At 51.2% G+C, this 13650-nt stretch overlaps 1 protein-coding gene across 3 annotated transcripts in view; it reads right to left on the reverse strand.

Annotated features, from left to right (window-relative positions):
• Positions 1-13650, reverse strand: part of GNB2 (G protein subunit beta 2) — a 271009-nt gene that overhangs the window by 173655 nt on the left and 83704 nt on the right. The gene's annotated exons all lie outside the window — the stretch shown is intronic.

Below are 13650 nucleotides of genomic sequence, written 5' to 3' on the forward strand. Positions count from 1 at the left end.
GGGGCACTTGGGATCAAGCCTGCCCCAGCGCCCCGGGGGTGGGTGGGGGGCACTTGGGATCAAGCCTGCCCCAGCGCCCCGGGGGGTGGGGGGCGGAGGGGGTTCACTTGGGATCAAGCCTGCCCTACGCCATGGGGGGCACTTGGGATCAAGCCTGCCCCAGTGCCTCGGGGGGGGGGCACTTGGGATCAAGCTTGCCCCAGTGCCCCGGGGGTGGGTGGGGGGCACTTGGGATCAAGCCTGCCCCAGCGCCTCCCAGTTCTCGGCCCTGGATAGAGCCCACTGCAGCCATGTGCAGTTCAACGCAGGACATGCGATCACGCGGGCTGCAGAGATGACCTCCCCACGGGTGCAGACCGGGCCCGAGTAGTGATGGTGGCTCAGCAGCGGCCCCGGCACTCGAGTCCCGCACTCCCGGCAGATCAGCGGGTTCAGAGCCGGCATCACAACCGAGCGCACGAGGCAGGGAGACCCGCCACCGGCTTAGCACACCCCGCCGCCCAGATCAGCCTTTAGGCCGGTCCTCCACATCCAATTTACAATCCTATTTGTTTATTAAAAAGCAGATCCATTACGATAGAAAATCTGAAATTAAACTGCAGATTACAGCAGGATTACCAGGCGCGGAGTCCTAGGGATAACTCGAGAAAATGCCTATTATGGGGGATAGGATGCGCAGGCAGACATGGGGTGGGGAAGGGGCGAAATGTACAAAGCAAAGAGGAAAATGCAAACGAGAGACCGAATTCAGGCACTTGAAGGTAAAGTGCAGTGATTCTCCCGATACGTGCTTCCGATGCAAAGCCTGTACACGGGCCCTGAGTGACCGGCGCGTGTATTTGCAAGTTTCCTTTCACCCCACACCACAAAAGCCCTCTGAGCTCCAGCGTCTGGTACACTGGTCCATTCCTCTAGAAATACTTGATTGGATTAAGTTTGTGGAAGCCAAAGGTTCCTTTCTGGCGACACTTCTTTGTAATGAACACACGGTCGAGGGGGAATCGTGGCACAAGTTCGGAGAAATGGCTCAATTCTGGCGAAAAGCGACCACACTCGTGAGCCAGCTGGAGACTGTAGAGTTAAGAGCCCCGCAGCAATTACGTCACTGTTTCCACCAAGCATTGTCTCCTCCAACTACTGTGCTGAGGAGCCCGTTCTACAAAAAGCTGCACCCATAAAAATCTATTCACGTGACGCCAATTTCACACGGTTTCACCCGGGGCTAACTTTAATGTAGGTCTTTGAAGCAACATTTGACACCACCCTCTACTTACAAGGTCACGGTTAAGGAAGTTTATGGTCACATTTCCAGCAATGTCGGACCTGTTTCGGCACTGCTCTTCGCTGGCATAGCTCGAGGAATCGCCAGCCCAGCTGCCCACTTCTCGGGGCGATGCCCAACCTGCGCCCACCCATTGCATTCAGCCGGTGCCCAGGGGGCGGCAGCGGAGGGGACACGCCAAGAGATGGGCAGGACACAAGCCATGTGCACAGAGCGTCCCCTGGGTCGTGTGCAGCCTCCTGTGAAAGCCTCTCTTCGCCAGCGGGGGTGGGCACGAGGCTCTCACCCTCCCACAATCATTAGTACTGATATGTTGGGGCTTCTGCATGTACATTCAAGAATTATTGCATTCAGGAAGAATAGGTTCCGTTAAGTATGGGTCAATACTTTAAGCTTTTAACACATTTACGGCCACAGCTTCCAGCAAGTGGAGCTTTAATAATCTGTACACATGATGCGCACACAGCATCGTTTGCTACAGTCCTGGCCGGTTTGTTATTCATGAATGAAAGGGATTTTACTCTTTCCGGTTCCTGTGTCTTTGAGGTTCAAGTGTTGATCTCAAAAGCCGCAGAGTTTCTTAGGTGTTACTAGTAAAAATAAACAATGAATAATGTTCGAACGATCAACCCGTAAAACAAATAAAAGTACATGCTCAACCATGCTTCGTGTTTGCAATAGCGCAAAGTCACTTGGGTAAAATAAACTACCAAACAAAGAAGATTTTACTAGTGAGTTATTAAAATCGGCACCCCTCAGAATACTTTCATATTTCACTATACTAATTCACCACCAATCCTTTAGGGGTTCTGGAGCAGCGTGCTACTTGCCAAAAAGCGCTTCGACGCCTCATCAGGAGTAAACGCTATTTAAATGCAATTACAATACAAATCTAGAGACGCTGAGGACAAATGGCCGTCACATGAACCTTGAAGCAAGCCTTCCTCGCATCCACCCTGCGCCTGCCAGGTGCTCACTGGTTACCCTGCTTCATTCCACCTGATGGCCGCTCACAGGGGCTTCCTAGCCACTCTGGCAAGCTTATTGAATGTTCCTACGAGTGTCCCGCTGAGATACCAACCACCACCTTACACTGACTTACTAACCCTTACCATTCGCTAGCTTTGAAAGCTCGAGTTAGCTACCCATAGAAAGTCTAGGACTTACAGAATAACTTGGTTATCCAACTGAGTGCAATATATTAGCCACCATGTGGCACGAGGTTAACAAGGGTACCCACACAGAACACTGCCCAGTGACGCCCAAACTGCCACAGAGCACAAAGAGACAACCCCACAGCACATTATTTCTAACTGAAGCTACTTTAAATATAAGCCACAATCTACACGACAACATATAGGCCATAAATGCAGCCACGGACGCCCATGATTGATCCACAGCGAATCAAGGGCCTCGTACCTAGCCACTAACTCACAATCTATAGCCAACCAAGGACCAGGTACCTAGCCACCAGCACCCACGATTAATCTACAGCCAACCAAGGGCCTCCTACCTAACCACCGACTCCCATGATTTACATAGAGCAAATCAAGGGCCTCGTACCTAGCCACCAATGCACACGATTAATCTACAGCAAACCAAGGGCCTCGTAACTAGCTACCGACTCCCATGATTTACATAGAGCAAATCAAGGGCCTCGTACCTAGCCACCAATGCCCACGATTAATCTACAGCAAACCAAGGGCCTCGTAACTAGCCACCTAGGCCCACAATTAATGTGCAGCCAACCAAGGGCTTCGTAACTAGCCACGGACGGCCACAAATAAACTACAGCCAACCAAGGGCCTCATACCTAGTCACTAGGGTGTAAGTAATTACTACAAAGCCAAGGAGGGAAGAGGATTTTTTTTTTTTTTTATAAACACACACACACACACACACACACACACTTACATACTTCCCAGAGGAAAAAGCACAATTACGCATAGTATGCTGTTCCGCCATGCCACCATATTCCAAATTGAAATGGTAGTCAATATCATAAGTTGGTCTAGGAAGGTTTGAGAAAATATCTCTGCTAAAGTGCCCCGCCTAAGGGGCCCACTGGGTATTACAGTGCCCACTCAGCGAGAATCAAAGCCCAATGATGCATGCTACCTAGTGGGGGTAAAGGATATAGCAAACCCCCCCCCTTCAAAAAATGGGACCTTCCATGACTATCTTACGAGACTGGTCCATTTTTTAATTACTTGTAAGTCTGATGTCGTACTAGGTAGCTGTTCAGTTTATATATATACTGCTAGGCCACCCTTTGGCCTTCCATATTTGTGTGTTCTGGTTGCCATTACATAATGGTGTGTGTAATTGGCCACTACCATGCTATCTTAGACTGACTCAATCATATCAATTTGTAATCCGGTCGTGCGGAGCAAAAGCTCACAATGTGACTGAGTAATCTACAGCCAACGGGATAACCAGCCACTGACACCCACAAGTAATCTACAGCCAACAGAGGGTCATCAAACCCAGTCACTGGTGCTTAGGAGTAATCTACAGCCAACTGAGGGGCCTCATACCTAGTCAATGAAGCCAATGAGTAATCCAAGGGCACCCAAAAACCTTGTACCCAGGCTCTTACGGCCAATTAGTAATCTAAACCAAGCCATGGGTCTCATATCCCGCCGCTGAATCCCATGAGCACTCTACAGCCAACCAAGAGCCACATACGCAACTCGGTGAGGCACATGATTAACCTAGAGGGAAAGGCTTCTCATATACAGTCCAGTGATGTCCAACCAAGCGGCCAGGTACCAAGCTGATGTCCACGACTAAGCAGTCGACCAAGAGGCATCTTTCTAGCCCATTCTCAACTGTCCATCACCAATAGCGTCCCAGTTATGCATATGCTGAATGCATCACAAGTGTCAGGGATGTTGGCAGCACTACTGCTCATGATGCACTTGAGGAAACTTTGCACAGCTGCCTATGTAAAGGGGTGGGTGGGAGTTTTTATCCTGCTGTCTGTGTTCTTGGTTTTCTATGTATGAGGGAATCACTATTGCAACTGCCATGCTATAACTGTTCGGTGTAGCAAGGGACTTTTACACCGCTCTGACCGTGGATGTTCCCATCCACAAGTGTGAGTGAAGTTCACCCTCGGAGGTGGGGCCCAAAAGCGGATTGTTTGTGCTTGTGTGCAGAGCTCTAATTTGGGACATTTTTAGATGGAAGTGCCACTAGTGTGTTCACAGGTGGGCAGAAGAAGCCCAGGTGCCTGAAGAGGTCCAGGCTTTAACAACGGGGAAGGTTCGGATGTTGTCTGTCCTGGTTGTAAAACTTTGCGGACAATGCAAATTTTCACCTCAACATAAGGTAGCTGCAAATCTAGAACCTTTGCTGAACGTCTGACGACTACTGCGAATGAGGGTGACCCAAGAGGAAAGCTCCTTAAAAGCAAAGAGCTCACTTTGGGGTGCCTCGCACAGGAGGTACAAAAAATGCATTGAAAACAAAGTCCTGAGCAAATATAAAAGTTAAATACTCCTTTATACAAAATAAAAACCCTCATGAAATGTATGGCCGCCATACATCCAGATGTACTACAGCTCGATAAAAACAAAAAGGATAGTCTTGTGACCAATAGTGCGCACACTATCACGAGCAAACAGAACATCTCCATATCTTAAAACAAGGCGCTTGCAAACGGAACCACAGGCAGTGCTTGCTTGGCCCAAGATAGGACTTCCGTAGTTTCACGATCTGATAACAGCAAGAGCATTCACTGACCGCCTCCGTTCTAAGCTCTGCTCCACACAGAAAACCACAAAGCAACAAGACTCCCCACTTCCTTTAACACACCCACCACACCCCATAAGAACACCCTTGCAAGGTCGTAACCCAATAAATACATATCATTCAAGAAACAGAATGCTGACAAAGCGAAAAGGTCTCGACTACGAGAGCTGTTGGCTTTGCCAAGGTTCCTTAGCCAAGTTGAACGGCAGCATGCTTAAAAGCACATTTTACAAAGCACTGCGGCACAGGAAACCGAGAGGAAAGCAAGGGCAAGGATGGGGAAGCAAGCCGCCAGACAACAGAGCGTGTTCAGCAGGGGCTGGGGCAAACACCTAGGAACTGAACAGTAGGTAGGAATGGCTGAGGACAAGCAGCCAGGCAGACTGGTGGGAGTGAGGGGCAAGGAGCAAGCAGACTGATAACGGTAAGCCGACGAGAGGGACTGGGGAGCAAGCAGACTGATAACGGGAAGCCGACGAGAGGGACTGGGGAGCAAGCAGACTGATAACGGGAAGCCGACGAGAGGGACTGGGGAACAACAGATGAGGAAGAGGGGGATAAGGGAAACGTGCACAAAGAAGACCGCTGCAAAACATGCACTCTAGAAAAGGGCTTGAAACAAAAACAAACCAAAGTCACCAGAAAAGAGGTGCAGTGGAACGGGCGAGTAACAGGACTATGCTCCAGGGGAGGGACGAACACCAAAAGGAAGGAAGCCTACAGAAACCGAACAATAAGACTAACAAAGCCAACTGATGGCAAGCAATAAGTGGCCTTTAAGCCCCCTGTAAGATACCAAATGTCTTGCAAGAGTTTACATTTACAAAGTTTAGTCAAAATCTGAACGTTAAACAGGAGTGGTGTTGAGAGCATCAATCATAGATAGCGAGCCAGCCCAAATCGGCTGCATTTCTCAATAAAGGAAGCTGTGCTGCAGAAGATGAAGATGTTGCACCTTGAAGTACAGGAGTTTGGGTTGTGTGGACATATTCCCCAGGATAGGTAAATAATATCTGCTTCTTCCACATAGTGAAGGACAACAGTTGGAGCAGAGGTGGGGCTGCTTCCCCAAATCAGGTAAGCAATATCAGCCATAGGGCTATCAGGATGCAAACAGCCTCACTTTGCAGGATTAGAACCAAATAGAGCAGAGTGAGGTTCTTCAAAAAGTCCTCAAGCAAAGGCTGGGGCTGGAAAAGTATAGAGGCTGTGCTATCAGATCCGAGAAATGAGATACTGAACTATTCAGCGCGCAGCTCTGTAGCGGACAGACTAAAGGAGATCCTCGTTTGGCAGCACCATCCAAGTGAACACATCTAGGCACTTTGTGCTCTAGGAGAAGCAGTTTGAGTTCAATCCGACAGGTGTGAGTGTGCCTTCTGAATTCCGTACTATAGGGGTGGGAATGAGAGTTGGGACTTCCACCTGGATTGGGTCTAGAAGCAGCACCAAGCTTTGGACCTGCAAGGTGACACGGGGAGGTGCAAGAGATTCTGGTCAGCGAGGAAGCTTCCACGGACCAAATGTTTTCTGCTATCACCGAGAGCATTGAGGTTTCTTAAAGTCGCACTCAGTGATGACAGTACTTGGGTAAGCTAGGATTCAAAAATTGTGCAAGGAGGCAGCTGCGTGTCCACCGAGTGGTGGTTTGGTCCGAGGGTCCCTTTCAGCCACCAGACGATCAGCAGCGTCCCAAGTAACACGAGAGGAAGGATATTAGCTGTTTCGATGGGCTGAATTGCTGGAAGAGTTCTCTACCTCAATCTAGTCCTCGAGAGGAGACGGGGTGTACTGCGAAGAATAATAACTTGAAGGTAGAGTACAACTCCAAAGATCGAGTGAAAGCCAACAGGCACTTGGTCTCTATGGTTGAAAAGGCAAAGCATAGCAAATCTCAGGTGAAGGAGCTGGTCTGAAGGCAAACCTACAGCTAGTTCAATGAAGGCATAGCATGGAGAAAAGGATAACCTGACAAATTAAAACTAAATAAAGTAAAAACTCTTCTGCAAGAACACACGACTATACAGAGCACAGCCACACAAGCTTCACAAGTCAACATTTGCAGCTAAACATGAACTAGAGGCCAATAAGCAGCATGTTCAAGTGTTCCAGACAGCACAGACGTTGAATATCCCTGCAGCCCCGAGATCTCAACCTCAAATACTTCTGCCACAATTCTGCTTGCCCTAATACCAAGATTATGGTGGTTAGTGGGGTCAATACGCCAAACATGTGACTAACACATGGTACCCAGGTACCAAGTAAAGGAATGCAGCACAAGCGCGGGCACATATAGGGCTATCAAAACGGGAGAGCAAGCTTGAAATAAACAACTTGAGGAGAAAAGGGAGGGCAGGTTACTGCAGGAAAGTAGCCTCAATGCATCGTGTTGGTTAAAAGGATGGGTTTGAGATTCCCTCTCAACTGGTGCTTGCTAGAGCTGGACCGCTACAGAGTGACAGACATCCTGGTTGGTGCCAAGCCAGCCCCCATGCAGATATGGAAGAGACACCACTGGTAGTTGGAGGCAACATTAATCCCCAGGCTCCCTTCAGTAATCACATTATGGGGCCACTTTTTCCAAATATGTAACCTTTTGACAAGTTAATTCTTAATTGGGCCTCTGTCCATCACTGAAGCAAGGGCAGTTTCCTCCACAAATGGAGGTGAGAGACTCTAAAAGATTGAACATGCACACATGCAAACTACCAACCTGGTTCCAGTAACTGGCAAGGGGACAAGGAATTTCATGCCATTTGCCATTCTACACACTTCTGGCAAGGTACCTGAAAAACCCCTGCAACTGCGGTGCGTGGCTTTTAAGCACCAACAGAGAAACACGGCTTGTTCATAAAGGCCAGCAGAAAGGTCTTTTGGTTAATTAATGTTGTACCTACCAAAGTCTTCAATACCAAGAACCATGCAATATTTCTGTCCCGTCTACGCTGCCAAGCAAGCCGTTTCCACTCCCCATAACCGATATTGGATCGGAATGGTAACCACGGAAGTGCCAGTAGCTCAAAACTAGGTGCCAGCCGATTAGCTATCCCTAAGGTGTGCATGATACTGCCTAGCACATTGCACTTGCACACCAACAACTTCCCAAGACTTAGCAGGAGAGGGGGCAAGTGGATCGAAACGAAAGTGAATTCCTTGCAGCAGACAGGACTCAACACCACTAAACAGGCTGCAGACAAACGCACTAAATCGGAAGAATGATTCTTTGGATAGACAAATCACTGCATGCTTAGTACAAGTAGAAATCGCTTTATTCTTTTCTCTGGGAAAGCCAGGTATCAAAAACAGGATGTTAAAAACCTGGGAGGACAAATCCCCGAACACACTAGCAGACTCCAATACTCTCGAAGTAATTGCGCCATGATATAGGCTATCGCAAGTGCTTGTTTCCCAAAAGCTTGGAAACGCCTGCACTGAGAGCCCAGAATGCTACAAGCAGAACTGCCCATTGTCGAGTAAGTGGATGTGGATGGTACAGCTGCCTCGGTCCTGGGTCACGGTCAAGAAACAGAAAACACACAACCAATCTACACAGCGGAAGAAAAACTTTTTCCAACCAGTGTTGCTGCCGGCGAGTGGGTACTTCGCACTTGCACAGCACGTCAATACACTTCTAAGAGTGTACTCTGAAAGTTTTGTAACTCATAAAACCGGTTACACCACCACTGGCTGGGACATTGCAATGTGCCTCGTGAAACCCTGGCCCTCCCACAACAGAGGACACCAGCCTGTGATGCTACCCACATGGAAGGGCATCTAAGAAGGTTTACCGCAAACAAGAGCTGACTCCACCCAGGCCAGTGTGTACCCTGGCACCCTGTGCGGGTGCTGAAGAGCAGGCTGTGAGGACACCCTGTCCAACCACTGTGTTGGCCTCAGTCACACGGACTGCTCTCCAGGCCCTGATCCAGTCTGCTCTGGAGGGGGCATCAGGTTAGGCAGGTGACCGTCAGAGGACAACCACCGATTTGTATCAGAGCAAAGTGATTTCTTCCTCCCAGGCTGCCCGACAGATGGACAAGGACCGGATAGAGGCAGACGGGAGGTGATAAATAATGCCAAGGCGTGTAATGATTAACTGCAGCGAGGTGCATAAAAAGATAGAAGCGAGCATGCAGGGAGACTGGTGCAGAGGAAGCAGGGCTTCACCAAAAGCAGAAGCCTAGGGCTGCTGATCGTACAAGACATGTCACAGTGGAGAGGACATGGTAAGTGAGGATTGCGAAGGAGCAGGGCCCATGGGGGATAGGCCCTGTGCTGGTGCATGACAGGGAGAACCGTGACATGGAACGGGGGTGGGGGCTCTATAACGGTACAAGGCAGGCTGGCGCCCTGCTTAAGGGCAAGAGACTGGGAAGGGGAGTGCTGGAGGAAGGCATGAGTAGATTAGCCATGGCACAGGGCAGTGTGAAGGTGGGGAAGAAACATCAGAAAGCAGTTCGTGACCTCCTCCAACACGGTCCCATCCCAGGAGACGGCCTGGGGAAAGGTATGGAAGACGGTCTCGTCAAGAGCTGCCTACGACTCTCCAGAATCTGGCTGAAATTATGGAAGAAGGCAAAAGGGAAGTAATGGACAAGACCACACCCTAGGGCAGAGTTTTCCAACGTGGGTGGTGGCGGGCCAGATACACGCCAGATATTTAGCTTATCCACATTTAGATAATGTAGTTAATTCAAAAATCTGGCATGGATCCGTACCTCCAGGGCCGACGTTGGCGAACCCCTGGTCTAGGGCACAAGAAGAGACTTCGCGCTAAACACTACAAATCTCGTATGTATTGTTAGGATCATAAAAATGTAGAGCGGCTCAAGGCATTTATTAGCACACAAAAGAACATACGGGCCACAAATGACGCGCAAAACAGATATCACACAGCAACAGGGACCTAGAGGTCTTGAGTGAATACTTGAAAGAAGCAGGTGCATTAGATTGATGGGGCATGTTGCACAACATGACAATACACGAACTTCAGGGGGAAGATGACACTGTATAAAATGACAAATACAGATTGTGGTAACCAAGCCAATTTCCGTCAGATGAGAGTTGTACACTGTCTCCCCAGCAAGGTTCAAAACCTCGACACCACCTGCCTTGTAGTTATGAGGTCCTGGTCAGTTGAGAAAAGGTTGCGAATTGGAACAGATTCGGGATTCTTGACAGGTAGTTTGGGGAGGTCCGGCCTAGCTTGCATAGAGTTCGGTTTTAGCCAAAAGCCAGCCGGCTTGGAGACTGTACAGAGACATGGACCTACCCACCATCCTTCAGGCAGAAGAGAACCACATGAGGCACATCCAGACAGCGGAAAAGAGAAAAAGCCATACTTGATCCAACACCAGCGACCAACCGTTCCAGGAAGCACAAGTTTGAGTTTTGCATTCAGGCCACACTTGGAGAAACCCACGGTTCCCAGAGTTTCATTTCACTCTGGAATGTGCCTCGCAAGCACAAACAAGGCACAGCCGTCATGCTCGGTGCTGGAATGGTGGCTGCAGCTGGCACCCACATCACCTGGGGCCAGGTCTGGATCTCCACAGAGGCAGCCATCCATACTGCATCTGCAGCTTCAGCTCTTCGTAGGCATGCACCTGAGCAGCGACACAGCCGGGGCCAGCAGAGAGTAATACAGTCCACATCACGACTCACCAGGGATCAGTGCAAGGTTTGAGCATAGCAGGTTTGACAAGACACCTAAAATCTCCAACATTTGGCACTACATTAATCCCACACTAAGGTAATGTATGACAGTCATACAGTTCTAAGCGGTGTCCACAAATACGAACATTGTGTCCGCTTTAGTATGGACATCTCGACTGAAGGCTAACCTCGGCTTCTTGCTGTTAAAAAAAAAAAAAAAATAGTGCAAACAATAAAATGCATGGACATCTGAAACAGTTTTGCAACCTATAGGGAAACACAAGGAAGCTTCAGCGAGGCAGGTCAGAGGGCTCGGCTGGGTGCATAGACTGAAGATCAGCCGCCAGGAAGGCTCTCACTCCTAACAACTGTCTAAAGTGAGCCACCATGAACCCAGCGTTCACAGGAGCCATCCGCTGGAGAAGCTTGGACCCAGACTGCTGCCTCCTGGTGAAGGCCAGGCAGCCCCCCCAGCAGCACCGCCTCACACTTGTGATATCCCATTTACCAGCAGCCGGTCACCTGCGTGATACACGGAGAATGCAAGTAGCGGCTCTGCTAGTACAACGCTACCAGAAGACCTGTGCAGCCGGACGGGCAGGTCCAAATGCCCTCCTTCCAACTCGGCATCACCGAGCTCAGTAACATGACCGCCGCCTACAGCCGAAGGGAATTACCCGGTTTGCTCTGCCCCGAGATAGACATTTTAGTATCTCTGCAATAAATGCCAAATACAATCACAATGGACTAGTGAGAAGCTCTCGGTTTGGAGCAGAGCGTCTATACGGCCACAGTGAACGGTGTAAAAGTCACCTCGGAAAGCTGTGGCCTGCAAGAGCAGGCCTCGAAAATTTGAACCGTCAGGGTCTGTGGGTGAAGCAGTAGCAATGTGGCAGCAGTGCAGAGGTCAGCTGTCCCAATACCCATGACGTCAAGGTCGCCACCACAGCCTCTCTACCCTCTAAAGAGCACACACTGCCCCAATAACCTGCAGAACCCTTGTAGGTCAGAGAAATGGTGACAGATGCCCCCCCCCCCCCAAAGCAGAACCTTCACATGAGGGGGGGGGGGGGGCTCAGATGGACGGTCTGATCTCAGCAGCCTGGGCCACTGACACAACTTTGGTTCCTAAGGCAGGGAAGGCTGGAAGAGCAGTGCCTGACTGCAGTGATGGAGAGAGCGGGGGCAGGGAAGGCTGGAAGAGCAGTGCCTGACTGCAGTGATGGAGAGAGCGGGGGCAGGGAAGGCTGGAAGAGCAGTGCCTGACTGCAGTGATGGAGAGAGCGCAGGCAGGGAAGGCTAGAAGAGCAGTGGCCTGACTGCAGTGATGGAGAGAGCGGGGGCAGGGAAGGCTGGAAGAGCAGTGCCTGACTGCAGTGATGGAGAGAGCGGGGGGAGGGAAGGCTAGAAGAGCAGTGGCCTGACTGCAGTGATGGAGAGAGCGCAGGCAGGGAAGGCTAGAAGAGCAGTGGCCTGACTGCAGTGATGGAGAGAGCGGGGGCAGGGAAGGCTGGAAGAGCAGTGCCTGACTGCAGTGATGGAGAGAGCGGGGGGAGGGAAGGCTAGAAGAGCAGTGGCCTGACTGCAGTGATGGAGAGAGCGGGGGCAGGGAAGGCTGGAAGAGCAGTGCCTGACTGCAGTGATGGAGAGAGCGGGGGGAGGGAAGGCTGGAAGAGCAGTGCCTGACTGCAGTGATGGAGAGAGCGGGGGCAGGGAAGGCTGGAAGAGCAGTGCCCTGACTGCAGTGGGGGAGAGAGTGGGCAGAGCTGTACCTCTTGGTACACTGATGTAAATGAGCCAGAGAGGCTGGCTGAGCTCATGTACTACCGCACCTTGCCCCCACCAGCCACAAGAACACAGGCAGTGGAGGAAGGATGTTTGGCGTCTCCCATGGAGACATGGCCAGTGACAATTGGGGTGAACATGCCAGACTGAGGAGTCCACGACCCAGGAACAAACCCAAAACCAGACAATCCTCACCACAGCGCTGCTCACTAGTGTGGACATCACCCTGGAGACACTGCATGGATGAGGACATCACGGGTGGCCTGTGAGGCCACAGCCATGGGGCCTGGCTCCTGGTTTGTTCTTTGGAATGTGAGACAATAACAGAGCAGCTCTGTGGTCCACGAGGGGCCGTGCAGATTGGGGTCCAATGTCACTTGCAGCCTCCTGGCAATAACACTTTAAATCGCTTCAGAAAGGCAATGCAGGCAGAAGAGGGGCGTGAGCTGTGCTCTCGCACCACACACCCAGTGATAGTTAACACAAGCCAAGCCGCCTGGGAAGGCCTGCCTCTGCAATCCACCCCCTATACGGCAGCCTTTCACCGCACGGATGTTGGCGCTTTCGTCCTCAAGTAGCACTTTTGGTAAAGCCCTCCACGGGCAACCTGCCAGGCCGCGCCAAACACACCGGATACAGCAGCCGCTGGGCGCCGGGAGTGCGCGTCGTACCCATGAGCATGCGCAGTGCCAAGACTGCGGGTGGGAAGGGGGACAGAGGCAGCTATGCACCACCGTACCCCTGGGGTACCCACCGACAACCAGAGGGGCCACCTCGAGGGCGCACCACCACCATCTAACTGAAGGTCAGGGCTGCGCTCCTAGTGAAAATGCCGCGGGTGGGGCCGAGGGACAGGAAACTGGGCACCTGCGCAGGGGTATGTGCGCCGTACCCCTGGGCACCAACAAGGCCACCTCGAGGGCGCAGCACCACCATCTAACTGAAGGTCAGGGCTGCGCTCCTGGTGAAAGGGCTGCGGGTGGGGCCGAGGGACCGAGGCAGCTGCGCAGGAGATTACCGGGCAGGTGTGCAGCAAATTAACCTCACTAACAATCTAATTAGGGACGCGCAGGCCACTGGGGGCGGAACTAATGGGGCCCCAGCTGGCAGCAGGGCTCCCCGGACACCGAGCCACCAGGGAGACCCAGGGCCAGGACAAGGCACCGCACGTA

The sequence above is a fragment of the Lissotriton vulgaris genome, chromosome 12, assembly GCF_964263255.1.
Source record: "Lissotriton vulgaris chromosome 12, aLisVul1.2, whole genome shotgun sequence".
Classification (NCBI taxonomy): Eukaryota; Metazoa; Chordata; class Amphibia; order Caudata; family Salamandridae; genus Lissotriton; species Lissotriton vulgaris.